General features: G+C 40.8%; 1 pseudogene; it reads left to right on the forward strand.

Annotated features, from left to right (window-relative positions):
- Nucleotides 1-8,558, forward strand: part of LOC118997797 (transcription initiation factor IIA subunit 2-like) — a 32,119-nt pseudogene extending 23,561 nt beyond the window's left edge.
- Nucleotides 8,559-17,005: the final 8,447 nt, after the last annotated feature.

Here is a 17,005-nt window from a genome sequence, read left to right on the forward strand (position 1 = left end):
ATTATGCTAACTGTGGGACAGTAAAAAGGAGTGAACCACTAATACATGCAACAACTTGGGTGAATCTCCTTGGAATTATGATAAGTGAAAATAGCCAGTCCCCAAAGTTTATGTACTGTATGATTTGACTAATAGAAGAGTTTTCAAATGGCAACATTTTATAACTGGAGGACAGATTAGTGGTTGCAAGAGTGGGAAAGGGGCACAGTAGGGAGATAGGGGTGATCATAAAAGAACAACATGAGAGGTTCTGTAGTGATGGAACTCTTCTGTATATTGACTATGGTGGGAGACACCTGAACCTACACAAGTAATAAGATTGTATAGAATTGAATCACACAAACGCATAAATTAGTGTTAACAAAACTGAGAAAATCTGAATAAAATTAGTGGATGGTATCAAAATCAATATCCTGAATGTGATATTATACAAAAGTTTTAAAATATATTTTATTGATTATGCCATTAAACTTGTCCCATTTCCCCCCTTCATTCCCCTCTACCCTGCACACAACCTCCCCCACCATTCCCCCCTTTTAGTTTATGTCCACGTGTCATGAGTTCTTTAGATTCTATATTTCCCATACTATTCTTGCCCTCCCCCCTGTCTATTTTCTACCTACCGTCTATGCTATTTATTCTCTGTACCTTCTACCCCCTTCTCCTCCTCCCACCCCCCTGTTGCTAACCCTCCATGTGATCTCCATTTCTATGGTTCCCCTACTGATCTAGCTGTCCTCTTAGTTTGCTTTCGTTTCAGGTGTGGTTGTTACTAACTGTGCGTTTGCTGTCATTTCACTGTTCATCTTTTTTATCTTCTTTTTCTGAGATAAGTCCCTTTAACATTTCATAGAATAAGGGCTTGGTGAAGATGAACTCCTTGAACTTGACCTTATCTGAGAAGCTCTTTATCTGTCCTTCCATTCTAAATGAAAGCTTCGCTGGATAGAGCAATCTTGGATGGAGGTCCTTGCCTTTCATGACTTGGAATACTTCTTTCCAGCCCCTTCTTGCCTGGAAGGTCTCTTTTGAGAAATCAGATGACAGTCTGATGGGAACTCCTTGGTAGGTGACTGTCCCCTTATCTCTTGCTGCTTCTAGAATTCTCTCCTCCATTTTAATCTTGGCTAATGTAATAATGATGTGCCTTGGTGTGTTCCTTCTTGGATCCAACTTCTTTGGGACTCTCTGAGCTTCCTGGATTTCCTGGAAGTCTATTTCCTTTGCCAGATTGGGGAAGTTCTCCTTTATTATTTGTTCAAATAAGTTTTCCACCTGTGGCTGTTTCTTTTCCCCTTCTGGTACCTCTATAATTTGGATGCTGGAACGTTTAAAGATGTCCTGGAGGTTCCTAAGCCTCTCCTCATTTTTTTGAATTCTTGTTTCTTCCTTCTTTTCTGTTTGGTTGTTTCTTTCTTCCTTCTGGTCCACTCCCTTGATTTGAGTCCCAGTTTCCTTTCTATCACTATTGGTTTACTATGCATTTTTCTTCATTTCATTTAGTTTAGTCTTCATTTGTTCCTCTAATTTGTGACTAAAATCAACCAGTTCTGTGAGCATCCTGATCACCAATATTTTGAACTGTGCATCTGATAGGTTAGGTATCTCTTGGTCACTCAGAAGTATTGGCTCTGGGGCTTTGAGCTGTTCTTCTTGAGCCATAATGTTTTGGTCTGTTCACGCCTGTTATGTATGAGGGGCAGAACCTTAGGTGTTCACCAGGGCGGGGCAACCCAGGTCACTGGATTGTGATGCTGTATGTGGGGGCGGGGTCAGAGACTGGCAATGGCGTTTGTTCTGCTCTCTCTCAGATTTTGGTCCCCTCTACTGCTTCCCGCGAGCAAATTGGGCCCTTCTGGTGCAGGTTCCTGTGTGTGTGGGCTTGTGCACCCTGTAGGACCCTGTAGGTCTCTCCAGTGAACTCTCTGTGATCCTGGGAGCCTCTCCTGGCACCCTGACCCTGAAAGTTTTTCCAATTAGTGCTTTTAGGCTTTAATTCCCATCGCTGGGACCCTGGTTTGCATGGTCTGTCTCACAGCGCACTCCTCTGCCTGGTTTATCTGCGTGCGAATGTGTGACTGCGGTCAGCCAGCCGCCTTGCGCCCTCACTGGGTCTGCCCATTGCCACCCCACGCCTTGAATCTGCCAACTGCTGCCTGCGCACCTGGATCAACTGACCACCTTTCTCTGCACAACCCCGTTCCACCAGCCACTGACTCTGCCCCTTTTACCAGTCTGGCTGAATGGTTCATTGTTGTCAGACTTCCATACAGTTCAACTTCCTGTGTTTTGGTTGCGTTCTTTTGTTACTAAAACTTTGTTGTCTTTAAACTTGGTTTTGCCAGGAGGCACAGTGTTTCCACCTACACTTCCATCTTGGCCGGAAGTTTATACAAAAGTTTTGCAAAATGTTGCCATTGGGGAAAACTAGGCAAACTCTATAAGGGGTCTCTATTACTCATCACAACAGCATGTGAATCTGCAATTATGTAAAAACATCTTCCAATTTTAAAATGCTTAAAGTAAATTTAGTAAGAATGCTGCTGCTGTTATTTGTTACAAGTTATGGAGTAATCTTCAACATGGCAATCAATTCTAACTTTCTTCCTGAAAACAAGAAGAAAAATATAAGCCTAGTTACAAATGTAACCAACAAATCAGACCTCCCATGCCTCACTTTGCTAGATGAGAATGCTATGTCAAGAGAAAGCATCTTCTCCCAAGCTTTTTGGATTGAATTCAGGTTTAAATTGAATTTGTGTTGTTCAAATAAATGAAGTCTAAACCACTGATCCATTTATATCAGCAACAAAATGATTGCAAGTTCATCGTTCAATTTAAGGGTACCTGGAAGAAGTAACCTTCAAAAACACTTATGTAGCATTTCCAGGTAATTCTACAATTTTTTAACCAGAGAAATTGACTGAGCAATGCCACTCTCAACTCCAGTCTATAAATACTCAACACTAGAAAGTTAGCAAGATTATAGATCTCAATCTGCTGTAAAAACAAAGGGAATCAGGCCCTGGCTGGTGTAGCTCGGTGGATTGAGCACAGGCCTGTGAACCAGACGATCGCGGTTCGATTCCCAGTTCAGGGCACATGCCTGGGTTGCAGGCCAGTTCCCAGCAGGGGCCAGTTCCCAGCAGGGGATGCATGAGAAGCAACCATACATTGATGTTTCTCTTCCTCTCTCCTTCCTTTCCCCTCTAAAGATAAATAAATAAAATATTTTTAAAAAAACAAAGGGAATCATAAGATTCTTCTTCAAAGCCCAAAGTAACTGTAGGCTACAGAAACTGTAGGCTACAGAAAGTGATGTAGGTAGTGGATATTAAAAATTTAAACAGTCTTCTGAATAGCTCAAAAGAATCTTGAAGAAGAACAAAGTTGGGTACTCACACTTCCTGATTTCAAAACCTACTATTAAACTATAGTAATCAAGTTTGGTGATGGCATAAGGATAGATATGTAGATCCATGGGATCAAATTGAGAATCCAGAAATAAACCCATATATCTAGGGTCAATTGATTTCCAACAGGGTTTCCAAGACCATTCAAAGCAGGAAGAATAGTCCTTTCAAAAAATGGTGCTGGTCCCTGGCTGGGTGGCTCAGTGGATTGAGTGCCAGCCTGTCAACCAAAGGGTCACTGATTTGATTCCCAGTCAGGGCACATGCCTGGGTTGTGGGCCAGGTCCCCAATGGGAGGTGCCTGAGAGGCAACCAAACATTGATGTTTCTCTCCCTCTCTTTTTCTCTCCATTCCCTCCCTCTAAAAATAAATAAGTAAAATATTAAATAAAAAATAAAAATAAATAAAATTTTTAAAAAGTGGTGCTGAGAGAAATGGATATTCACATTCAAAAGAATTAAACTGCACCATTGCCTCACACCATATACAAAAATGTACTAAAAATGGTCAGAAATCTATATAAAAACCAATATAACAATTACAACTATAAAATTATTTCAAGAAAACATAGGAGTAATCCTTTATAGCCTTTGAATATAGCAATGGTGCCTTAGGCATGACACCAAACCACAAGCAACAAAATTTTTAAAATAGATATATTAGACTTTATCAAAATTAAAGCATCATCAACCCTCCCCTCTACCTATAGAGCAGCTGATTTGCCAGGCAAATACTGGCAAAGAAGTTCCACAGAGATGAGTCTAGGGGAAAAAAATTAAAGCATCAAAGAACACTATCAGAAGAGTGAAAAGACAGCTCACAGAATGGGACAATATATTTGCAAATCATACATCCGATAAGAAACTAGTGTTTAGATGATATAATGAATTCCTGCAGTTCAACAACAAAGACAAATTACCCAATTATAAACAAGCAAAGGAGCCCTGGCTGGTATAGCTCAGTGGATTGAGCACTGGCCTGTGAACCAAAGGATCCCATTTTGATTCCTCGTCAGGGCACATGCCTGGGTTGCAGGCCAGTTCCCGGCATGAGAGGCAACCATACATTGATGTTTCTCTTTCTCTTTCCTTTCCTTCCTCTCTAAAGATAAATAAATAAAATCTTCAAATAAATTTAAATAAGCAAAGGACTTGATAGACATTATTCCAAACAAGATATACAAATGCAAATCAAAACCACAGTGAGATACCACTTCCCAGCTACCAGGATGGCTCTAATTAAAAATAAATTAGAAATTAACAAAAATTGGTGAGGATATGGAGAAATTTGAGCACTCATATTTCTGGTGGCAATGTAAAATGGTGCAGCCACTGTGGAAAAGACTTCGGTGATTCTTCAACAAGTGAAACATAGAATTACCATGTGACCCAGAAATTCCACTCCTAGGTACATAGCCAAAAGAGTCGAAAACAGGTTTTCAAACAAAACCTTGTATACAAATATTCAGAGCAATAGTATTCACAAAAACCAAAAGGTAGAAACATCTCAAATGTCTCCAAACTGATAAGTAAATAATCAAACGACACTATATCCATATATTTGGAGTATTATTCAGACATTAAAAAGGAACGAAGTACTGATACATGCTACACCATGGATGAACCTTGAAAATGTTATGCTAGATGAAGAAGCCAGACACAAAAGACCACATAGAAAGAAAAAGCCACATAGTGTATGTATGGTGTATGATTCCATATGTATAAAATATCCAGAATAGGCAAATCCCAAGGGATAGAAAGTGTATTTTTGGTTTCAGCAGCTGGAGAGGTGGAAGAACCAATGGGGGTGACTGATTAATCGACATGGGGTTTTCCATTTGGGATAATGAAAATGTTCTGGAAATAGTGGTAATGGTTGTACTTAATACCACTGAATTGTACATTTTAAAATAGTTAAAATGGTAACTTTTATGTTATGTGTTTTTTACAATAAAAAAGGGGAAAAAAGAAAGAATAAAAAACAGAGATCTTGCAGACACAGCTAAATTGAATATAATTGTCCCCTAAGCCACTATATAGGATGGTACGTGACATACCAAATAGGGTAAGCAATAGTCCAGAAACTTGTGAGTTCTTGCAGAGGTGGTAAAATTGACAGTATAAGCGAGTTTCAATAGTTTAAACATGGAAGCTATTGGGATGAAGATAGGACCACCCCCCTTATAATTTACCTAAAACACTCATATATGTGCCAGGAACTGTTCTGAGCCCTTAATAAAATTAAAGTCATGGTATCCTTGCAACAACCTTATAAGGAAAGTGCTATTATTATCTCCATGTGGTACCATGTCTGGATTGATCATGAAGCCACTAAGGAGTAGAATTGCATTCATTTTCTATTGCTGCATAATAAATGACCATAAATTTAGTGCCTTATAACATCACGCACATTTATTTATTATCTCCAGTGTCTGTGGGTCGAGAGTCTCAGCAAAGTTAAGCTGAGTTCTTTGCTTCAGAGTCTCACCAGGCGGCACTACAGGTGCTGGCTTCTTTAGAACCAGCAAGGTCCCTCTGACTTCAGTCTTCTAAGGCAGAGTCATGTATAACATTTTCAGGGGAGTGAAACCCATCCCTTTTGCTATGTTCTGTTGGTTAGAAGTGAGGTATAAGGCCGGGCTGGTGTGGTTCAGTGGCTTGAGCACTGGCCTGTGAACCAAAGAGTCACTGGTTCAATTCCCAGTTAGGGCAATGCAGGTTGCAGGCCAGGTCCCCCATGGGGTAGTGTGCCAGAGGCAACCACACATTGATGTTTCTCTCCCTCTCTTTCTCCCTCTCTTACTCTCTGTCTAGAACTAAATAAATAAAATTTTTTAAAAAAAGGAGTGAGGTAGAAGTTCTCACTTCTTTTGCACAAATGCACAGACATCTGGAGGTGGGAATTTGGGGAGATTATCCTTGAGTCTATGTGCCACAGTAATTATATAAATCAATACAGTCCTGGGCCTTGAGAGCCAAGACTTAAAAGAATTCTGAAGGATTTTTAAAACTTAAAAAATTTTTAAAGAAAAAAATTTCCCCAAAGGAGATCTGTCCTCAGCCTAGTGATAGGAAGACTCTCTAAGCTCATTGCTTCCTTGACCAGTTTTGACACTTGCTCTGGTTTTGGCTTTGTATTTCCTGCCAAGATGGCCATACCAGCCAGAACCTTTAAGGACCTCACCACCTCCCTTCCATGGCCTCATGGAAATTGTCAAGTGATTGCTTCAGACAGTCTCCTACGTCATTGTCTAAAAACATGACAGTTGTTGTTTTTAGGGCTATCCAGTTTCATACTTTCCACTGTGTGTAGTCTCAGCAGGAGGGGAATTCCCACCACCTGCTTCCCTCCCACTGCTGGTTCTTGTTACAAAAGCCAATGGGGCCAGATCTTTTTTTATTTTACCTCCCCTGGTATAGACTCCATATAGGTACTTGATCCAAATTTGGCTCTCTTTTAGGACTTTAAATCCTGAATGAGTGATGCAGTGATGGAGGAAACTTTGGAAGTGAGAGTGCTTGCTGCAATTCAAATGATGTTACAAAACTTTTCCCTTCCTAGTCCTCAGGATCAATAATCAAAGAAACTACAACAAAACAAACAAGCAAGCAAAATATGACCAAAGACACTGAAATACAGAACAGGCAGACAGGGACCAGAGGGGAGAGGGGAGAAAATTTCAGGGGAAAAGGGGAAGGACTCACAGGAACAAGTATAAAGGGCACATGGACAAAAACTAAGGGGGGTTGGAAATGGGAGGGAGGTGGGGAGCACGGCGGTGGGGGGTGCTGGGATGGGAGTAAAAGACAGAAAACTGTACTTGAACAAGAATGTTTTTTAAATCTTTGAAAAAATAAAATGAAATGAAACGAACTGTTTTTAATTAAAAAATAATAATCAAAGAAACTTGTGCTTTAGGTGCTAGTGTGGGACTTAATGGAACCAAGAGTATCCTACATCTGTTCCATACATATCAGCTTTGTTCCCCCATAGGGGTGAGCATTTATATGAAACTGTTTAGCTGAGACTGCACTCTTCGTTGCCAGAGAAAAAACATAGACTAATTCATTCAACATACATTTATTCAGCATCTGCTTTGGGCCAGGCACTGTTCTAGATGCTGTAGATACAATAAAGTACAAGGCAGATGTGGGGTCAGCTCTAACTAGATTGCTTACTGGTACAACAAGGTAACTTCAGAAAATAATCAATTACATGCAGAAAATAAAAAATGCAATAAAGTGTGACTTGGGGTTGGAGTGGGAAGAACTATGTTAGGTAGTCAGGAAATGCCTCTTTAAGGACATGATATTCAAGCTGAGACCTGAAGGATAAGGAGTTGGGGATGTGGATATCTGGAGGAAAAGAATTCCAGGCAGAGGGAATGGTTTTGCTGTGTTTAAGAAACTGAAAGAAGTCTAGTGCAGCTGGGATAGAGTGACTGGGCGGTTGGAGGTTAGGAGTTAAGATTACAGTGAGCCCTGACTGGTGTTGCTCAGTGGGTTGAGCAGAGTTCTGCAAACCAAAAGGGGGCTGGTTTGATTCTGGTCAGGGCACCTGCTGGGTTGTGAGTCAGGTAGCTGGTTGAGGGGTATGAGAGAGGCAACCAATCGATGTTTCTCTCCCCTTCTTTCTCTCTCCCTCCCCCATCTCTAAAAATAAATAAAAAATATTATACTAGTATTGGGAGGTCAGATAAAGTGGGGCTTTCTAGGCCACTATAAGGAAAAGTCTTTCTGACTCTGGGTGAAGTGGGAGCTGTGGGGAGTATTTTGAACAAAGGAGGAGTGTGATCAACTTAGGTTTTCACAGGAGTGCTTTGGCTGCTGAGAGAATAGGTTAAAGGAGGCAAGAGTGAAAGCAAGAACGAGGTCACTATTTAGGTGCTGTGTGCCTATCATTGTATGACTGAAAAAATTGTGTCCTCCATGGCACTTGTCTTGGAAAAAAGGGCCTTTGTCTAAAGAGAAAGATGCCCCTTTTTCCTGTAGATGCAGCCCCACACCAGGGTACATGGCAGCACCAGAATTCAGGCTGGACTTCAGCCCCTGTTGGGCCCCTCTGCCAGATACCCTAGTGCAATGCACAAGACACAACTGTCTACCACCCTGATCAAAGAGATTGGGAGGCGGCTGTTGCAGTAATCCAGAAGAAAGAAGACAATGGCTTGGATCAGGGGGCAGCAGGGTGGAGGGAGGAAAATGCACAGGAGTATGCTGAGGAATCTTTAGCGCTGGTTCCCAGCCTTAGCCCTAGAAAGAATTTGAGTGATATTGCTTCTCTAAAAGCAGCTCTAATGGCCAGCAAACATGTGAGCTCAGACTCATTCCATCCCTAACTGACTCCCCCAAGGGAGGGATGGGGGTGGTTACTCTGGGAGAGGGAGGAGCCTTAGCTCCAGCAAGGATGACAGACAATAGGCTGTCTTCCCAAGGGAATCAAGGAGCAGTTGTGCATCTCTGCAAATTGTGAAGAATGAGGATATTAATCCCTCCTTAATGTTATAAGGTTGTGAGTATCAAATATACTCATATATTCAAAGTAGCTAAAGTGGACCTGGCACTTAGTAAGCACTAGGACTAAGTAGTCCCAAGGAATCTTAGACAAATCACTTCCCTTTCTGAGACTCAGTTTCTTCATTTGTACAATGGATATAGTATTTCCTGCAAAGATGAAGTTGATGGAGCAGAGGGAAGCTCTTGGAAAGGTGGCCATGTGGTAACCAGTGGCATCATGTCGTTGAGGCCCACCTTTCACTCCTCACTGACTCACTAGCCTAGTTCTTGTCCCTTTTCCCGGGACTTGTGAAAAGGCCTTCTAGCTGGTTACTCCACCTTTGGTGTCCTTGCTGCCTAATCTAGTTTTCCTGAATCTCTCTGCTCTAGGTATGTCTGCCTTTGTTCCAAACCTACATTGGCTCCCTAAAGTCCACCGGATTTGTAAGGACAGGTGACAGTTAGGTGCCCTATAAAGACTTGGACATGACAGAAATGAGATGGCCCTAAAAAATTTAGTGGAGTGGTACTCAGAAAATGGTAATCATTCCTCTATGGGGGTTGGAAGAGCCCATTCCACGCACTTTTCTTTACTCTTTCTGGTCTTCCTTTATTTCTGTCTCTACTTCCCTTTGTCTTTCTATGACCTTTTCTCCTTCCTAGCCTCCCTTTGTGTTGCCCCTTTTTCTTTGCTGTGATTCAAATTTCTGCTTTTTGATTTCTCTGGCCCTCTCTTGTCTTCAATAGGTTGCTCTATGGGTCAGTCTAACTCTCCACCCACCCCCACTTCCAGCTCTGTCTCCTGTGTCCGCCCCACCCCCCTCTACCCTTCCTCCGTTCTCCCCTGTTTAAGGATGAGCAACTTCTGAGAATCTGGCGCTTCCGCAGCTGTTCTGAGCTACTGGGGCTTCCCACCTCCCAGGCCTTATGAATAAGGCTGACCCTCAGGAGGGACCGAGGGGGAGGGGTAGCAGGAAAAAGGGGGCGTTGTTACACTTTTGGTTTTCTTTTTTGCCTTTCATTTTGGAGGGGAAGAGTGAAAAACCCAGGAATTTAAAAACTTCCTCTTTTGTCTTGCCCCAGATGCAGTTAATGATGGTCTAAGAGCTAGGTTTAACCTTCTAGGAAAGAAAACTCCTCTAAGAAACCACATCGTTTAAACACTAGGTTTGACTGGACCACAGCATCTGATAAGACAGTGAAAACAGAAAAGGCTTTTAAAACCAATTTAACCCACACGCAAATGTAATTCTAATGAAGAATCGATAGTCTGGTGGATCATTTTCCCTGTGATTCCTTGGAGAAGCTTAAAGAGACTCTCAATCAATGGGATAGATAGTAAATAAAATGTTCTTTTCTGAAATAAATTGAGTTGATTTAATGACAAAGATTAAGTAGATAATAGCCAAAGTGGTACTTGGTCTTGGCAAACATTCTAAGGTGGTTCTCCAGTGGCTGCTGCTTAGGAAACACTGATCTAATGAAATCAATATATAACAAGAGATGGCCAAATGCTTACACAAATTCATCAGGGCTATGAACACATCTGAAGAGAGAAGGGTTCCACAGACAAGTGTGCCCAGCATTTGAAAGGAGAGAAGCAGACTTGAAGAGTGTGGCTAGTCATGTCCAGGGGAGAGAGATTTGAGGATATTATTTATTGATTTATACTTGCCCAGACCAACTTCTTCACTTCCTTTCTTGTCCTTAGGGAATTCGCTCTGACCTACTATACCAGGCTCTATAAGTTGCCCCCGATCTTCCAAGCTCTCAGGGCCTTGCTTCGGCTCCAGGACCCACTCTTCTCCTATGTGACTCAGAACCAAGTCCTGATTGATTTAAGCCAATGGTTCTCAAAGTGTGGTCTGGAACTCTGGGAGTGGGGCAGCTATCCCCAAGACCCTTTCAGACTATAACTTTAAAACTCTTTATAAGGTCCTTTAAAAATTTTTTATTTATTTATCTTTAGAGGGGAAGGGAAGGAGAGAAGGAGAGAAATATCAATGTATGGTTGCCTCTCATGAGTCCCCTGCTGGGAACTGGCCTGCAACCCAGGCATGTGCCCTGACTGGGAATCGAACCGCGATCGTGTGGTTCACAGGCCCGCGCTCAATTCACTGAGCCACACCAGCCAGGGCTCTATAAGGTCCTTTTATTTTCTTTCTTTAACCTTTCCATTTATAATGTGAAAAATCAGAAAAGGTATGTTTCAGAAATTTTTGTTGAAGTCAAATATTTATAAGAGATGCTTTATGTTTTTTTGATCAGCTGTGATCTTTCTTTTTATTTAGCTATTTATTATTTTCCCTTTTTTTAATAGTTTATTTTTATTATATTGTTTCATTATCATGTATCCCCCTTACATCCTTTTCTACCTTCACCCACACCCTCCCCCTGCAATCACCACACTGTTGCCCATGTCCATGAGTTCTTTCTCCTTTTTACTTAATCCTTCCACCCCATTACCCACCGATTAGCTATGAGTCTCTATCTATGAGTCTGTGCCCATTTTTCTTGGTAGTTCAGTTTGTTCATTAGATTACACATATAAGTGAAATCACATGGTGTTTGTCTTTCTCTGACTGGCTTATTTCACTTAGCATAATGTTCTCCAGGTCCATCCATACTGTTGCAAAGGGTAAAACTTTCTTTTTTATGGCCAAGTAGTATGCCATTGTATAAATGTACCATAGCTATTTTATCCACTCAACTACTGATGGACACTTGGGCTGCTTCCCATGATGTTATTTTCCTTTTTCACTCTGGTCATTTCACAAGTACACTGTAAAGTTTTCCAGAGGTTACATGACATATCATAATGCCATCATTCTGATGGTGAATAGAATATGTTTGTGTATCCTCATACTTTATAGAACTCTAATGTTTCAGACATAAGTAATATGTTTTTACAGATTAGTTTCATTTGATCACAGTATTACTGTGTTGTTACCAGCTATCTTCAGTTGTAGCTGCTATAATTTCTGTAACATTATTGTCATCCAATATATCACTACTTTGAAATCCCAAAGTTTTCCTTGAATCTGCATAAAAATACACAAGTTATTACATTTTGTTGTTTTGTTTTACAATCATTTTTATTTTGAAAATTTTAAAAAGATTTTATATCTTTATTTTTAGAGAGAGAGGAAGGGAAGGAGCAAGAAAGGGAGAGAAACATCAGTGTGTGGTTGCCTCTTTTGCACCCCCTACTGGGGACCTTCTGGGGTGCCAGAAGTAGAAGAGGAAGAGCAAGAAATGGAAAACTAATTTGAAAAAACAATGTAGACCTCCCCCAATCTGGCAAAGGAAATAGACTACCAATAAGTCCAGGAAGCTCAGAGAGTCCCGAAGAAGTGGGACCCAAGGAGGAACACACCAAGGCACATCATAATGACATTACCCAAGATTAAAGAGAAGATAATTTTTTAAAATTTATTTTTAGAGAGAGGGGAAGGGAAGGAGAAAGAGTGGGAGAGAAACATCAATGTGTGATTGCCTCTCATGTGTCCCCTACTGGGGACTTGATGTGCAACCCAGGCGTGTGCCCTGACTTGGAATTGAACCAGTGACCCTTTGCTTCACAGGCCCATGCTCAATCCACTGATGTACACCAGCTAGGATAAGGAATCTTAAAAGCATCAAGAGAAAGAGAGACAGTTACCTACAAAGGAGTACCCATAGGACTATCAGCTGATGTCTCTAAAGAAACCTTGCAGAGAAGAAGGGGCTAGAAATAAGTATTCCAAGTCATGAAAGGCAAGGACCTACTTCTAAGATGACTCTATCCAGCAAAGCTATCATTTACAATGGGAAGGCAGATAAAGTGCTTCCCAGATAAGATCAAGTTAAAGGGGTTCATCATTACCCAGCCCTTATTGTTTGAAATGTTAAAGGGACTTATCTAAGAAAAAGAAGATGATCAAAAATATGAACAGTGAAATGACAACATACTCACAACTATCAACAACTGAACCTAAAAAACAGAAATGAAAACAAACTAAGCAAATGACTAGAACAGGAACAGAATCACAGAAATGGAGATCACATGGAGGGTTATCAGTGGGGAGGAGGAGGAAGCGGGGAGGGAATGGGGGAAAAGGTACAGGGAACAAGAAGCATAAACATTATGTGCAAAATAGACAGGGAGAGGTTAAGAATAGTATAGAAAATGTGGAAGCCAAACCACTTATATGTATGACCCATGGACATGAACTAAGGGAGGGGAATGCCAGTGGGAGAGGGACTGCAGGGCAAAGGGGGAATAAAGGGGAGAAAAAAATGGAACAATTGTAATAGCATAATCAATAAAATATACTTTAAAAAATATATTTCTCAGTCTTAATTTCTATTATTATAAAAATTGGCAGCTATTGCTCCTATAAACCAAAGCTTTTTGAGATCCTCAATCATTTTTAAGAGTATGAAGATGTCCTAAGGCCAAGAAGTTTGAGAACTGTTCATTTAAGCCAATTGTAGAGGTCTTATTTCTCTTTTCAGCAATTAGCTAAAGAAGGAGAATATGACACTATTCTGATTTGTGAGACAGACAGAAGGTCCACTGGTATTATGGAAAAGGCTTCCTTGATCTGAAAAGAAAACATACAAGGAAGCACCCATTCCTTGAGCTCTCTTTTGATACCGCCCTATCAAGAAGTGATACTGAGGCTAAGCAGCCAGCAGGGCAGGGCAGCTTCCAAAAACAAACTCAATGCACTGAATTTCACAGAATGGCAAGGTAAAAAGGACTGGGATCTTGTGGTACTGAATTAAAATACCCCAAAGGCCCGCTACCTTCTTTGGACTTTGTTTTGTAAAAGAGTACATTTCTTTGTTATTTAAGCCAGCTGAGTATGGTTTGAAGTTACTTGCACCTTAATAATTAATTAATTAATATACCCATTGTATCTATATTTAGTGGGACACTAAAACCCACTGTGAAACCTGAATGGGCTATGCATTACCTCGGTTATCTCTAGTGTGTTGAGGGGAGCATGGTTAGAACCTAAGCTTAGCCAACCAGATGCTATCTTTTCCTTATGAGCAAAGAATACAAGGATGAGAGAAGAGCATGCAGTTGTTCACTCCCCATAGCATTCCTATGGCTCCCTTATTTTCTGTCCCGACCTGAGGCCACATCCTCCAGTCACACATGGATTGTACAAGCACAGAGCTGATATCTGTTGTTTGCAACCAACATTAACAGAGACGCAAGATTAGAGAGAGAAAAACACCAGTTATGAAGAGGTGCTCTCTGCTTCATTTTATTTTATCAGGCAAATATCACTCAAGACTTTCCATCTTTCTTGGCACTGGTTCTTTGCTCAGCCAGCCTCCATAAATTAATTAAATGGCATCTGTTTTTGTGGAGTAATTGAGTGCACCGTTTGCTTGTGTCATCTAGCTCTGAGTTGGATCAGCTCTGTGTGTTCTTCAAAGTCAGGTTTCAAGGCACATCGCTGAGGCTCACAGGCCTTAGATTGTAAAAGGTGAGGAGCTTGAATCAACAATGAATAGGTCATTCATTCAGGCAGTGAGCAAATGTTTACTGAATATCTAACTGTTCTAGGATAATGATACAGCAGTAACCAAACAGACACTCCTCAATCAGAGCAGAACACAAGTCCTTGTGGAGCCGACATTCTAATTGGGGGCATAGGCATGAAACAATAGATTGTAGAGGTATTTAACTACAATAAACACTAGGAAGGAAAACTACAGGGTGCCTTGAAAATGTGCAGTTAGGCCTCAAGCTGGCCTATAGTGTCAAGGGATGGTGTGTCGTGAAAAAGGGACATTCACAATTTTCATGATTAGGCAGAGAGAGTGTCAAGGTCAAGGTCTCGTCAAGGTCCATGTTGGTATGATGGGGAACAGAAAGAAACTCTTGGTTATTGGAGCACAATGTGAGGAGAAGAATGAAGATAGTGAGGTGTCAGGGGCCAGAAGTGACCTTGTAGGCTAGCCTTTCTTTTTTATTTTTAACTTTTAAAACTATTTGAGAGGGGGAGAGAGAGAGAGAGAGAGAGAGAGAGAGAGAGAGAGAGAGAGAGAGAGAGAGAGAGAGATTTGTTGTTTCATGTACTGATGCATTCATTGGTTGATTCTTAAATGTGTCCTGACCAGGGATTGAATTTGCAATGTTGGCGTATCAGGATGACGCTCTAAACAACTGAGCAACCTGGCCAGGGCTCACTTTCTTTTTTAATATTTTAATTGTGGTAATATGCACATAACAATATTTACCATCTTAACCACTGTGAAGTGCACAGCGGCATTAAGTACATTCCCACTGTGGTGCAGCCACGACCACCATCCATCTCCAAAACTCTTTTCTTCTGGTAAAACTGAAACTCTATACTCATTAAATAGTAACTTTTCACTCCCCTGTCTCTCTAGCCCCTGGCACCCACATTGTACTTTCTGTCTCTATAAATTTCCTTATTCTGTATCCCTCACAAAAGTGGGATTATACAGTATATGTCTTTTTGTGACTGGCTTACTGCACTTGGCATAATGTCCTCAAAGTTTATCCATGCTACAGTATGAGTCAGAAATCTCTTAAATTGTGATTCTGCAGCTTCTTGGACCCACTTTAATTAGCAAGCTTGTAGGGCATGCTAAAAACCTAAAGATAAGAGAGATATTGAAATCTTAATCTTTCTGCTTATTCGCCTTACCTTTCCTAACTCTTCTAATACAACAAGAGCATCCATATTTGTATTAGCTTCCTAGGGCTGTCATAACAAAATATCATAAACTGGATGGCTGAAAACACCAGAAATTTATCCTCTCACAGTTTATGAGGCCAGAAGTCCAAAATCAAGGCGTCAGTGATCTAGTTCCTTCAGGTGGCTCTGAGGCAAAGTCTGATCCATGCTTTTCTCCTAGTTTCTGGAGGTCACTGGCAATCCTTGCGGTTCCTTGGCTTTTAAATCCATCACACCAATCTTTATCTACGTCTTCATGTGGTCTTTTCCCTGTGTGCCTTTCTTTTGTGTCCCTCTGTCTAAAATTCCCTCTTCTGATAAGAGCACGAGTCATTCTATTTAGGACCCATTCCGATCCCATATGACCTTTTCTTAACTTGAGGACACCTGCAAAATTTGTATTTCCAAATAAGATCACATTCATAGGTTCTAGGTGAACATAAATTTGGGACAAAAACACTATTCAGTGCAGTACATTGTCTCTAAAGGATTTTGAAATTAAGATCGTTAGAGAAGAAACATAGAGAGAAAGAAGTAGAAAACAGTCCATTTTTTTTTTTTTGTTTTGCTCCTGATTTAGACTTTTGTACAAAGTTAATGCACTTTGTTTGACTTTGTGCAAAAGAGAAATCTTTGACTGGAGCAGAACAAATTATAATAAAGATTGTAAAGAGAGAGAGGGAAATAAGAGCCCTTGTGGGGCTCTACCACCACCAGTTTTTTTCAATTGTGTACATTAATTTTTTAATCATAGTTTACTGATTATGCTATTACAGTTTTCCTGATTTTTCCTCTTTCCCCCCTTCACCCAGCGCCTCCCACTTCCTCAAGCAATCCTTCCACCATTGTTCACGTTCATGGGTCATGTGTATAAGTTCTTTGTCTACTCCATTTCCTCTACTGTACTTTACATCCCCATGGCTATTCTATAACTACCTATTTGTACTGCTTAATCCCCTCACCTCTTTACCCATTCATCCACACCCTCCTACCAAGTACAACCAAAAAAAATGCTCTGATATCCATGATTCTCTGTTCTTGTTTGCTTAGTTTGTTTTTACATTCAACTGTTTTTAAAATAATTATTTTATTGTTGTTCAAGTACAGTTGTCTGCATTTCCCCACCACCACTCCCCCTCACCCAGCCATGCCCATTTCCCTCCCCTGCTTCCACCACCAGCTTGGTTTTGTGCATGTGTACTTTATAGTTGTTCCTGAAAACCCTCCCCCTCCCCCCATTATCCTCTCCCACCTCTCCTCTGGTTACTGTCAGATTGTTCTTAATTTCAATGTCTCTAGTTATATTTTGCTTGCTTGTTTGTTTTGTTGGTTAGGTTCCACTTAAATGTGAGATCATATGATATTTGTCCCTCACCACCCGGCTTATTT

The sequence above is a fragment of the Sturnira hondurensis genome, unplaced genomic scaffold, assembly GCF_014824575.4.
Source record: "Sturnira hondurensis isolate 20B ecotype Veracruz unplaced genomic scaffold, ASM1482457v3 Scaffold0013511, whole genome shotgun sequence".
Taxonomy (NCBI): domain Eukaryota; kingdom Metazoa; phylum Chordata; class Mammalia; order Chiroptera; family Phyllostomidae; genus Sturnira; species Sturnira hondurensis.